At 39.9% G+C, this 12469-nt stretch overlaps 1 long non-coding RNA gene across 1 annotated transcript in view; it reads right to left on the bottom strand.

Moving 5' to 3' along the window:
* The window catches only part of LOC108639109, a 120696-nt gene extending 108591 nt beyond the window's left edge, over positions 1-12105 (bottom strand). Inside the window, exon 1 of the long non-coding RNA XR_001920280.2 lies at positions 11999-12105. This is a non-coding gene — a long non-coding RNA (uncharacterized LOC108639109). The remainder of the gene's footprint in view (positions 1-11998) is intronic.
* Positions 12106-12469: the final 364 nt, after the last annotated feature.

Here is a 12469-nt window from a genome sequence, read left to right as displayed (position 1 = left end):
AAATACAGCCTTAGGGAAATCAGCAATGTCAGATTTCAGCTCAGCATCAGAAATTGTATGGGTTCTGGTCTTTACATCTTGAAAAAGAAATAGTAGAATTAGAGGGTGTATAGAGAGCAACTGAAGTGCTCAGTGGTTTGTAGCAATTAACATACCAGGGGAGACCAAAAGTTTGAGGATTTATCAATCAGAAGATCAAGGGGGAATACAATTGGGATTCCCGAAATTATGAAAGAACTGTGGAAAATGAATGTAGAAATCCTATTCACAAAAATCCTGCAGTTTTTGAGCCATTAGGAGGCACCAGCTGAACATACAATACAAAAGAGAGAAAGTAATTCCTTACCCAGTGGGGCAATATACTTCCTGACTTGGCTGCCACTGGAGGTGACAAGGACAGAGTGTGCCAGCAGGTCCAGAAAGGGATTATACAAATTCATAGCATGGAGAAAACCATCATCATCCTTCCTGTGAGTGAGGAGCATAGCAAGTTCCCTGTACAAAAGCCCTTCTTTCAGGAGAAGTTCTCCTAAAACCACAAGGAGTATAGCACCTAAAGTAATGCACCTTGAATTTCTCAGGATATATTACAAACACAGCTGCACAAATGTTAGCATATGAAAAAGAATTTTACCCAATTAGCATGCAAAGGATCATTTAAAAGCCCCTTTGGTGTAATTTTTTGTTTCAGTCAGAATAACTTAAATTCCAGTTGCAACTACTCTGAGATATTTGTTTTATGGCAATTCACTTTTCAAAGTTTGAATCTACTTTCATTGAAAAAGATGTTTCTAAAATGAAACATCTGGCTTAAAGAAGAGGAGGAGTTTTGGCATTGCTGGGCTTTAAAAATCTTTCATATATGAACCTATGGTGACACATCAAGAGGGGAAAAAGTAAGGAGAAAACTGTCATGAGTTTAATCCTGCCAGGGGGGCAATTGTTTTTCTTCTGAAAAAGCTGTTACAGCAGCTTTTAGAGGCTTTCAAAGGTACAACTTATCCTGATTAGAGAACATAAAACACTGATTGATGTCTATATAAATTTCCACACAGCGTATTTATTTTCATACACTGCTGCATTCTATTGTTATGAATGGGAAATACTTACAAAAGATTCTTCTTTGAATACTATGTCAGTCTGATTAGACCATGAATATGCTGACAATTTTATCAACAAGATTTTGTGTGTGTATAAGTTAAGAGAGTTTTTTCATGAGAAGAAAATTATTCTGGTTTCATGATACCTTCTCTTTTTGGGTACTCAGAGGTGGAAGCAGAAGCAAAGGTATTTTTAAGCAAGTTATAAACACAAGTTAAACTGGGAATGTGAAATATTTTCTTTATTGGGAAGCAAAAACATCTGGTCCTTCTAAATGTATTAAATGGAATAAGTAAACCATTTGTACTGTTAATTGGTGGAAAAATGAATGTTATAAGAAGACAAATTATAACCATGAAATCTGAAATACATGATGGCACCAAAAAGCAACTTCTAGCTCTGCACACTGATTTGCCAGTCTTTCAGCAGGGCAATGATAGATTACCTTTAGTGCAGCTTTAATACCTTCATTTCCCAAACTATATGGATTTCTTAAATTTTATGGCCTTCTAGAAAGAGTAGTTTTCCCCACAGCGTGAAGGTTTGACCTACTACAGTAAAAATACCTTAAGGCATTACCAATTTAACCACAGAATCAAAAATAAAATCTCATGCAATTTCTACACACTCCTTAAAACACTGCCAGCCAAGGACCAATCAAAGAGGAGTAACTTAGGCTCAAGCAAGAAATTATGGAGATTCTGCATAAGACTTTTGGGTCACACCATCAGCTTCATCTCCAGAAAAGGGCCCTGTACCTCTAATAGCTCCATAGGAACACTATGTTAGAACACTAGTTAGTTATTCTAATTCCATTCCAGAACCTGGCTCTTCTGTTAGAAACCTAAACTGCAGCTCAAATTTCCTCAAGACAAGTTTGCATAGGTTTGTTTGTCTTTAATTGTTGTCCTTTAAATAGCACTGCTTTTCTGGTATTTTCTCCCATGGATATATTTATAAGTCACATCTCAAATTTCATTTTACTAGGCTAAATAAACCATTGCCAATTAGTTTCTTCTTACAGATAAGCTTATCATTCCCATGATCCCGGTAACTCTTCTGTGGACTTGTTGCAGCTTGAGGTGCCCTTTTTTCAACAAGGAAAATCAGAGTTGTACATGGGATTCAGATACAGGTTTATCATCCCTTGTCAGGCAAAAATACTTCCTTATTTCAATTGGGAAGATTTGGTCCATCCCAAATTACATTTCCCTTTGTGTCTGGAACATATTGCTGGCTACCAGCTATCCAGTTATCCCCTAGTACTCAGATCTGTCCCTTCCTCCATTCCTTCCAAATAATGAGCTCTAGTTAATATCAGAAATTTTCAGTGATCCCAAAGTGCATGATGTTGCACTTCATTCCATTAACTTCCAGCCTGTTCCTATTACTCCAGAGCTTGAGGTCATCCATTTCTTCCTGTAAGTAATTCCTGCCCTTTCTGCATTAGCGAGGGGTCCCAACTGTACATCATCAACAAATTTCCTCAACATTATCTGCCTGTTTCAGCCAAAGTCATTAACAGAAGCCTAAAACATACCCAGCATCCTGACTGATCACCAAGGAACTTTGTTTGTAACCTTCCTGCCCAGGGTATCCTCTCTCAACAGCACCCACTCTCCTCTGTTGGGCATTTCCATTCCAGCAGTGCCTGTACAAACCCTCACCTCCTGCAGCCCAGTGTTGGGAGTCCTCTGTTGATCCCTAACAAATGTTTTCTTGCAAAATATCTAGAGCAGATATCCTTCCTCTAGACATGCTGTTGTTTCAAATACCAGTTTACAAGGCTGTGATCTAACTTTGGCAAGCACACCTAACCTGTCACTTTTTTTTTAATCTCAAACTTTAATTATAGTTTGTCTTTAACACTTGTTCTTAGGCCCTGAAAGCACATTATATCCACTCCTTGCTTTTCTGCCAATGGACTGGAGGACAGAGTGTATTACACAGAGTGTGCTTGGTACTTTCTAATTCTAGAGAATTTGTTTGATTGAAATCTTTTCTAGAAAGAGATGACAAATATGAAAAAGTTTCAACGCAGTTGGAAACAAAATAAAATAACATTTTAATTGAAAAGAGATAACTTGGAAGGAAATATGGTTGAACAGGGAGTGACTAGTCATTATTTTTCAGAATAGACAAATAAAGCAGGAGTATTATATAAAATGACATGAAACAAACAAATGAAAGAATTGTTTCCATAGGATATGTGAAAGTCAAAAGTAGGAATGTCTTGTGAAAGGCATTTGATCAGTTCATGAAAGTTAGATATGCCACAATAACCCAGCACAAGATACTCTTAGACTGCCAATTTCAGAAATTTGAGAGGGTCTACACCTGACCTGACAGGAAATGGCCACTGTTGGTACTTCATTAAATGAGGATCTGCTCTGACTCTGAGATTTTCACTGCAAAACACGATTGGGTGGAACACCTAATACAGCTAATTCATTTAATGACCTCCAATTATATCATCCATGACACTGAACAGAACTTAGACCCCTTCATCAATACATAGGAAACATCCCTTAGAAATTAATGGAACATATTTCTGTACTCCATTCATCCACCCACACAGAATTCCAGGAGACTGTACAATCCTATTTTATCGTGCTTCTCAACAATTCACTCTGCTCTCTGCTGAAGTGAACGTGGTCCCACATTCCCCTTACACAGCACAGAAAGTACTTCTTCCCTTTAACTTCTATATTATTTGAAATTGTGTAATAACAAAACATAACTAACTAGTCATCTATTGAAAACCACAAAGATAATTTTACAGGGAACACTCAGGGGAAGCACCTCATGTCCAATACAAACTCCATTTGACATTATACCTGTTAGATCAACACACTCCAGAGAGTTAATCTCAGCCAAAAATATGTTTCCTGATGAAGCATAAGACAAAATCACAGCCCCCAGAAGGAGCCTGTGGGTGGAAGAGAGATGGGAGCTGAATGATTTTTCTCCCAAAATCAAGGAACTGTTTTGGCTTCTTTTTTGTTGAGGTCATTTTGTGTCTGCATAGATAATAATAAATAAATACATTGTAATCACTGTGGATTTATGAGGCAACTGAAGCTATTTGGGTTCTTGCAGAAAGCAAGGCTGGGAAAATAAGCTGGCAATTTTTTTGATGTGTCCCATGCCCAACTAAAACAAGCTTAAGTATAATTTCCCTTATTCAGCTATACTTAAAAAAAAAAAAAAGAACCAACCACAGCTGGCATTAAACCCACAGTCTGTGGGCAGCTATATTATGCACCCACTTTGCAGACTTCAGACAGAGCACTCACAGGCTGGTTACAACACTGACAAAGCAAATCTTACCCCAAATCTCACACACCCTTGGCAATCAGTTCTCTTCCTGCTTACTTTGCTGTCTTAAATTAATGTTCTAAATCCTACACCGCTAGCAACACCCTGCTGATTTTGTGTCATACTTATGAACACAAGGCAATCATCAGAGGGTTTTTCCAGATGAGCCACCAAAGAAATAAACCTCACATTTTATTTTGTTTGTTTTTTCCTGAAAGAAAACGTTCTTGATGTGGCATCTTAATTTGGGTATCTATTGACTGGTGTCAGCAAACTGTCTCTACATCCAATATCCCAGCTGCTTCCTCGACAGATGTTAAACTTAGTGGAGCTTCTACAGGAAAAGGCTAAGGTTCAAAATATTAGGAAATAATACCATTATATTTCCTTACATGGCCCTTATAAGGTCAATTCACCCTGGCACATCACCTTATGAATGCCATGTTTTGCTAAAGTGATTTTCAAGATCTTGTTAAATTAAGTGTTGTTTTTTCCTTAGCAAGGCCTTTCCCACCACAAAGGCAGATTACTGGAAGATACTAATCCTGTTGTTTTAGTCCTAAATTCCCATTTATCTACAGCTTTGGTTATAAAAGAACATAGGGATCTCATTTGGGACCCCTACCAACACGCTATACAAGAAATACATACCTCAGGCTTCACACCATTTTATTGCCAGGTTTTTGCCATTTCATCTGTACATTTTTTTAGGTAGACTTACTTAAATGAAAAAGATGCAGTATGTTGCTGTTCTATTTTTAAGTTTTCCAAAGGACTCTAGATCTCACTCTTGCAGAGATAAAGCAACAAGGCAAGGAGACACAAGGAACCCCAGCCATTTCAGTTATGAATGCACAGCTTTTAAGTGGTCAATAAACTAAATTTGACTTCCCCCCAAACACAACCAACTGAAAACAGCCAGGCTTTTCACATACAGTGAAAATAAATTTTTAGCTGACTTAGCAGGAAGAACTCAACAAATAAAGGGAACAGGATAAAAACTTTTGTAATAATATTGGCAGCCTTATAGGACTCCACATTCAAAGCTGACAAAGAGATATCCTTAAGAAAGAAACATTCTTATATCTTCCCTAGGGGTGGTGACACATGTGTAAGGATATCCATGAACAGTGTCCAAAAACTAATCCTTATTTACTTGCTGTATACAGTTATTTCCCTGTTACTAATGTTACAGAGATGCCAGTTTACCTGACAGACTTCAAATTACCTGAGTAACATGACTGAATATTAACTATCACAACTACTACTTGAGGCCCATGTGGGAGTGAGGGTGTGGACCTTAATGCCTAAAGTCCAAACAAGACAGGAGTCCTTCCCCTAAGCACTGCCAAGGCCTGTGTGCACTGAAGCAGTTGAGGTGAGAGCACAGGCAAAGGAAGGTGACAGCACATGCAAATAAGCAGAATGAGCAACAAGAGACCACTTTCAGTCGTATTACTTCTACACTGATGTATTTAATTTTCATGGGTAAGGTAGCATGTCACTACCAGCAGTCTAGCCAGCTTCAGTGAAAATAGATTGCCTTTAATTTCCCATTCTTGCTAGACAAAAGACCCAGAGCACTACAAATGCCTATTTGCCCAACTATGAGATTTTGCAAGGTTTTAAGAGTCAGGAACAAAATATTGCACAACAAGGACTATGCTGTGAAGTTCCAGCTTCCCTGAAGTCCACAGCAAAATTCCCATTGACTCAAGCAGAGCCAGGACTTCCTATCGATTCCCACGAGGTCAGCTGTGCTGAGAACTGTGAGCTGTGTCCATTGCAAAGAGTGACTCTCACCAACTTTCAGCTTGCACTCACTCTTCTTGTGATCGTTTTTGCATGTGGTGGTTTCAGCTTTGTGTGCTTTACAGATCAAGAAACCACCACAGCATTCTCGTTTTGTTTTATTTATTTCATGCAGTAACAAGGCACCCTTAGTTTCTGTTTCCCAACCAAAAGTGCTGCAGGCGTGGAAATTAGATAAAACCTCATAATTCTTCTGGTATCTCACCCCCACCATCAAGCTCTTCGTAACTACCCATTTATTGCAGCTCAGTTACTAAAACTTCCCTGCTCCATATAGGCTTCAAACCTCATCTCTTCAGCTGCAGTTGCACATTATCAACAGAGCTTAAGCTCTTCTTGCCTTACTGATGCATGTATGGAATCTGAAGACAAACCAGGATTTGGATGAATTGCTGTCCCCATGGAAAGACATCACAGTTCTTTGGCAGCGCTGCTCCTGACAGCTACAGTCATCACAACCTCCTCTACCTCCAGAGTCTCCACAACCACATAACAAAGAGAAGGAGACTAAGACAATCTGCATGAACAGACAGAGACTGAGCTATAGGAAATTTTGCACAGGTTCTTGCAAATTTTTCCTTCGATTTGTCTGTATTCTATGTGTGTTTTTGCAACCCCTAAATTTCACTTCGGGTTTCAGGTTTGAACGAGAATGTTAAAAGCTCAAATTGAAACTCACTTGAAACCATCAGGTTTCATTTGCAAAACTGTAAGTGGTCTTCAACATTTGAAAGATGCAAATTCAAGTGAAAATTGCAACCAACGGTTTTATATCTAAACAGAGCAAAACTTTAAAGTAGGCAAGTTTTTTGTGGCTCTGTAAGAAGTATTTCATGTAGCAGTTCTCCTGGTTTTACTGTATGAGGAGAAATGTGCTGTCTACGCTCGCCTACGATGTTGCAATACTCTAATATGCCAGATTATTTTTCTTTAAACTGCTGCTTAAAATCCCTCCTTCGTACTCTCTCTGGAGCAGAACCAGCCCCAAGACCTTTGGGCCATGACCTTTTATAATAATTCCCCCAAAATCTCCTCTCCTATTTTAGGACTAAGGGGTTCCTTGCTCATGGTTATGCACCATTTGTCATTATCTACAAAGACTAAAATGCCAAGGATGGCCTTCAGCTGTCAGCTCTGCCCCTCTGAACAGGGTGTTACAGGATGTCTCGTTCAGCATTTGCAGTCACAGGAGAGGGGAGATTCTTTCATTCAGAGCAGGGAATATCCTCCACAGCTGCAGAGCACAGGAGGCCCAGGGAACTTCCTAAGGCCAGCAGCTGTGGAAGGAAATTTTGGCGGGATTGGTTCATTATTGTTGATGTACATAAAGCCTCAAAATCAGCATCAGGAAATCATGCACATGCAGAGAGACTCATGGTCTTATTTTTCATATTTAGCTATGCAACTGTAAAATAGTTAAACCCTGCTTTGATGTTATGCTCAACATTGTTAGTATTAATAAAAAATTTGCTGGTTTTTCCAGTCGAGTCATATTTAAAAGAAAACTCAGACCTGCCACCACCTCCCTTTTCAACCAGTCCACCAGTGCAGCAATCATGACTTGAAAAAGTTGTCACAAGCATGAAGTTAAACTAAGTCGACATTTCTTCTTTCATACTGTGGTATGTATAAAGTTAGGAACATTCAGTTTTTACCCTGTGACTTAAACACCAACTACTTAACCACCCCAAAACACCCAGGAGCACAGCTGATTGCCCAACCCCATCACAAAAGTTCATCTTTTAGAAGCCTCTTAGGAGACCTACATGAAGACAATGAAACCTAACCTGATGTTCTGCACTACACTTTTTTTAGTACTTCTGGCTGTATCATTATGCACAACCCTGAAGATGGGGAGATATCCTGTCACTCTACTGCCAAATTGCTTGAGTCTTCATGTAAACTCTGTGCTAACTCATATTATTTTTGCACCTTGATTTCAATTCCTATAACAGGGAGGTAACTCTTGCCTAACTTCACACAGGTGTGTGTTTAGCTCATGACCCTCTGATATCCTCGGATGCTGATTCAGAACATCATTAACAGTACACGTAACACCAGCAAGGGCTGGGAAGACATTTTTGCCAACACATTCAGGCACACACTAGAGACGATTTTTCTATTTTCTTCCAGTTTCAGTCTGAGGTGAAGTGGCAAAGACTTTCCCTCAAAATCTAATGTTCTGCAAAGCAGCAGCAGATTCAGCACTCCCTACTTCACACCCTGAAGAGCAAGCCAAAACCTAAGAAACAGCCTTGCTCAATGGCTGAACAACAGAGGCAGAAACAGATCCATTCAGCAAGGAGAGCCAAAGAAGGAGTCAGAGAGCCAAAGCCACCAGCTTCCTCCTGCTGGCTGTGCAAGTAAGAAAGGAGCTCAGAACAATGGAGGCAGTAGAACAGCATTACTCTGGGGTCATTTGGTTTAGTTCCCAAATGGCTCCTTACAGATGCCTCTAAGAAAAATTTTCTCTGCATCGCTGCTGCCTCATCACCCTGGAGCCACATACCCCATGCTCAGTTTGGCAAACTGCTTCATCTACCCAGGCTGAGATCCAGACATCAACAGGCCCACTTGGGGGGCCCAAACTCCACTGGCTGTCCTGTGTTTTGGACCCATCCTTAGAACTAGTAATTATTCCTTTGGCAGTGCTTGCCTGCCAGACATCTCCCAGCCCATTCCTGTGGGGTCAGGAAATAAGTGCAGCTGAAAAAAGGGTTGATACACAATGGGTCAACTAACAAGCAGAAAAGTATCAAAGACCACTTGACAAGCCCAGGAACAGAGGATTGTGAGGCAGGAGAGGACATGAACGAAAGAACACTGAAAGGAAAAGATCATGGAAAGGGACAGAGAATTTGGGGAACAAGAGCATAAAAGGGAATGCTATGACATGGTTGTCCCCAACCCATGGCTTGAAGGCAACCCATAGTAATGTTGCTTGTGACACAGGAAATGAAAATGTTCCAAGAATGGCATGGAAAACAAAGTACAGTGTTGCCAACAGTGTGATAACTGTGCAGTGTTGCTGACAATAAATCAACAGATTGGGGAGCACAGCTCTTCACCTCCCTTAACTAGAAGTTAAAATCATTCCACCTGTCCCCTCTCCTTTTTCTTTTTGTTTTTTTTTTTTTTTGGTTTTTTTGTGGCAGCATCTCTGGTTAGAGGAATTTGGCTCTGGAGCTGGCCAGCTCTAGCTGGCTACAGTATGTGCAGACACCCTGCAGCCAAGATAAAGCAGCCACGGCCCACTTCCCTACAGACAAGTGAATTCCACACCAAATGCCCCAGCACTGCCTGTGGCTGAACTGCCCTCTGAATCTTAGTTCTGCTCCTTTCGGTGCTCTTGCCAATGTGATGGTGACAGACATGTGGAGAGATGGTCACTGCTGCTTTCTGGACTGATCCTGTCTCTGAGGGTACAACCTTAACTTCCAAAAGTGCAACTCTGCCACACTTGACAAGTAACCAATATATCACAAAAAAAATTGAAGATTTCTGCTGGAGATCAGAAGAAGGAAAAGACCCTCCTATGAGAATCAGAAGATAATGAAATTTCTTCATTTCTAACCAAATAAACACTGGGATGTTTATTTTCTTGCCCCCATTTCATGTACACGGTGATTTTGAAATATTTCTGTTTATTTTATAATATGCAGCAAAACGAATGTTCCTTACACACTGAAATAAACAACCTTTTTTTCCTCCCTGTCATACAGACACACACACACACACACAAGATTCTACACACAAGAAACTTCCTTCCACATCCTTCCTTTGTGGACGTGAACCCCTCTGGGGCTGCCAACTCCCAGCAGAGCTAACGGAACACTTGTCATTGCTTTCAGTCACAATATGATTGTGCCCCTTTCTTGTAGCAGGCAGAGTTAATTGAACAGAGTTGAAGATGTATTGTAGGAGACAGGAGTAAATCAAATTATATGAAAACATTCCCACGGTTTTGATTTACTTCACAGAAAGAAGCAAAATATTAGACATCTTATATTACTTCACATTTGCCTGGAGGGTAAATGTGAGGTAAATGCTAGGAAAATTCTAAAAATGTAGCAATAAGCCCCTTATACTAAGTTCTGTATGAAAAATGCATTACTGAGAATACAATGTTATTCTAAGATGCTGAACAGGAGTCTCTAAACCCGTTTCAGAGAGCAATAGATTCCACTGGTTTAGATGGGATATTTCTTTGCAAATCTGAAACTGTAAACTAATAAAAATTGTAAACAGAAGGGCTCTCGAAGCGTTAAACTGGGCAAGTTTGTAGTGCTGCTGACATCTACTGAGAGAAAGCCGAATTACACATCTTAGAAAGGGATGAGCCTACCTTGGCCCTTATTTGTTGTTTCCTTTTGTGTTTTCAGCCACATGTTTGCACATTTAATAATTATCTTGTATCAATACTCGCTTCATTTAAGTGTAGTGAGTCAACAGAGCCGTTATAGGAAACGTTAAGGAGGAAATAAAAGGGACATTCAGGAAATCCTTTATATAAATGCTGCAGATTTGTTCTTAATCTAGATCTTCAGTCTGAAGATCTAGATTGACACACAGCATCAGGTATATAAGGATGCAGTTCTAACATAAAGCCTTCAAACTGTGGCAGCTGAAGCCAAAACTCACATAGTACAAAATACTGGATGTAAGAAACCATGCTGTACAAGTAATATTGAAAATGTATGCATCATTTGTTTTCTACTGGAAAAGGATAATATAGCTAAACTATGGCAGGAATAAAAATATCACCACTACAAGAATGGAACTCAAAAAACCAAGTCAGCAACACTTTTTGCTCTGTGTGTCTTTTGTCAGGATGACATATAGTATTCACACTATTCAGGTAATTCAAGAAAAATTTTTGCTGGTATCTTGTGCATTATAAAGTGTATTCTTTCCCCATGCTGAACAGAGAAGAATTCATAGCCATCCTTACAGCCAGAGAACAATAACCATTACTACAGGTCTCATGTTCTAGGGGTTTCATTCTACAACAGGAAAGGTGTGTCCACCTCAGTTTGGGTAATACCAAAACTAATGGGGGTGTGAGGGGAGAAACAACACAAAATTCTAACAGAGTTGGAGCAAGTCAAGGAGACAATGATTGAGAGAGTGTGTTTCTCCACTTCTGGGGTAAGTTTCTCATCCCCGATGTTACACTGAATTTAGAGGATTATAAATAAAATCTAATTTGCCAATAAATATTTGTAACATAGGGCTATACTATCTATAAAGCAGCTTATTAATTTTCTTTTGTAATAAGAGAAAGATCCACAGCCAAAATTAAATATCTCATTACAAGAGTCAATCTATGAATAAGCTGTTATGAAATGCCCCTCTGACCTTGACAGGACCAGGATTTCAGTGAGGGCTTTTCACTGTTGCTTTCTGCAGATTCTGAAACAGATGTAAACATGAGATCTTTGGCTCATATATCTGTTGTATAAGATATCCCCAGCAGTAATTTTTGGTTACACAGGACTAAACTCCAACTTTTTTAGGTGAGTAGGTCCAGTGGATAAAGCTGATACACACTCAGCTCCCACTTAAGCTCTGCTTTGAAAATCACACACAGATTAAAAACTGCAGCACAGGGTTGGAAAACCTCTCCTGATTGTTTCTAACTGAAGGTACCTCATTTCCATCTATGCCTCAGTCATCATCTTGAATTTTTCTTGGTACCTAAAGCTTGGCTTCTACAGACACTGTGACATGCCATGATCTTGGGAGGACTGTACAGTTCAGCACTCACCTCTCTCGCCGAGGTCCCTCAGGATTCCCGCAGCCATCACTCGTGTCTGATCCAGTGCAATTGTCACTGCTCTCACTGAACTCCTCAGGAAAAGTAGCTGCAGCCTTGCATTTCCTCCTGCAATAGGAAAACGTGGGTTATACAGTTTCTCCACCACAGCAACACCACACAGAGCAACTGGAACCTCATCTTTCCCTTCAACGTGTCAGATAGGTTTGAACCCATGTTCTCCCTCTCCCTGAGGTTTGCTAAACTGAGGGACAGCTTCCCCTGGGGAGATAAACTTACACTAGTACAGAACAGTTTGCAGGCCTCTGGCTGATGAATTCTTCAGAGGCATACAGCAGATAGACTTGAAGGGAATAGGCTCTCTGCAGTAAGGGGATTTAACTCCAGCTGAATTGTATGGACATCTAATTTTTTGATGGTGTGATTTCAGCAAAATCACAGCTTCTGGAGAGAAATATCCAG

Source organism: Manacus vitellinus, unplaced genomic scaffold (genome assembly GCF_001715985.3).
Source record: "Manacus vitellinus isolate BGI_N305 unplaced genomic scaffold, ASM171598v3 scaffold_16_pilon, whole genome shotgun sequence".
Lineage (NCBI taxonomy): Eukaryota > Metazoa > Chordata > Aves > Passeriformes > Pipridae > Manacus > Manacus vitellinus.
This window is presented reverse-complemented; position numbering and strand designations above follow the sequence as displayed.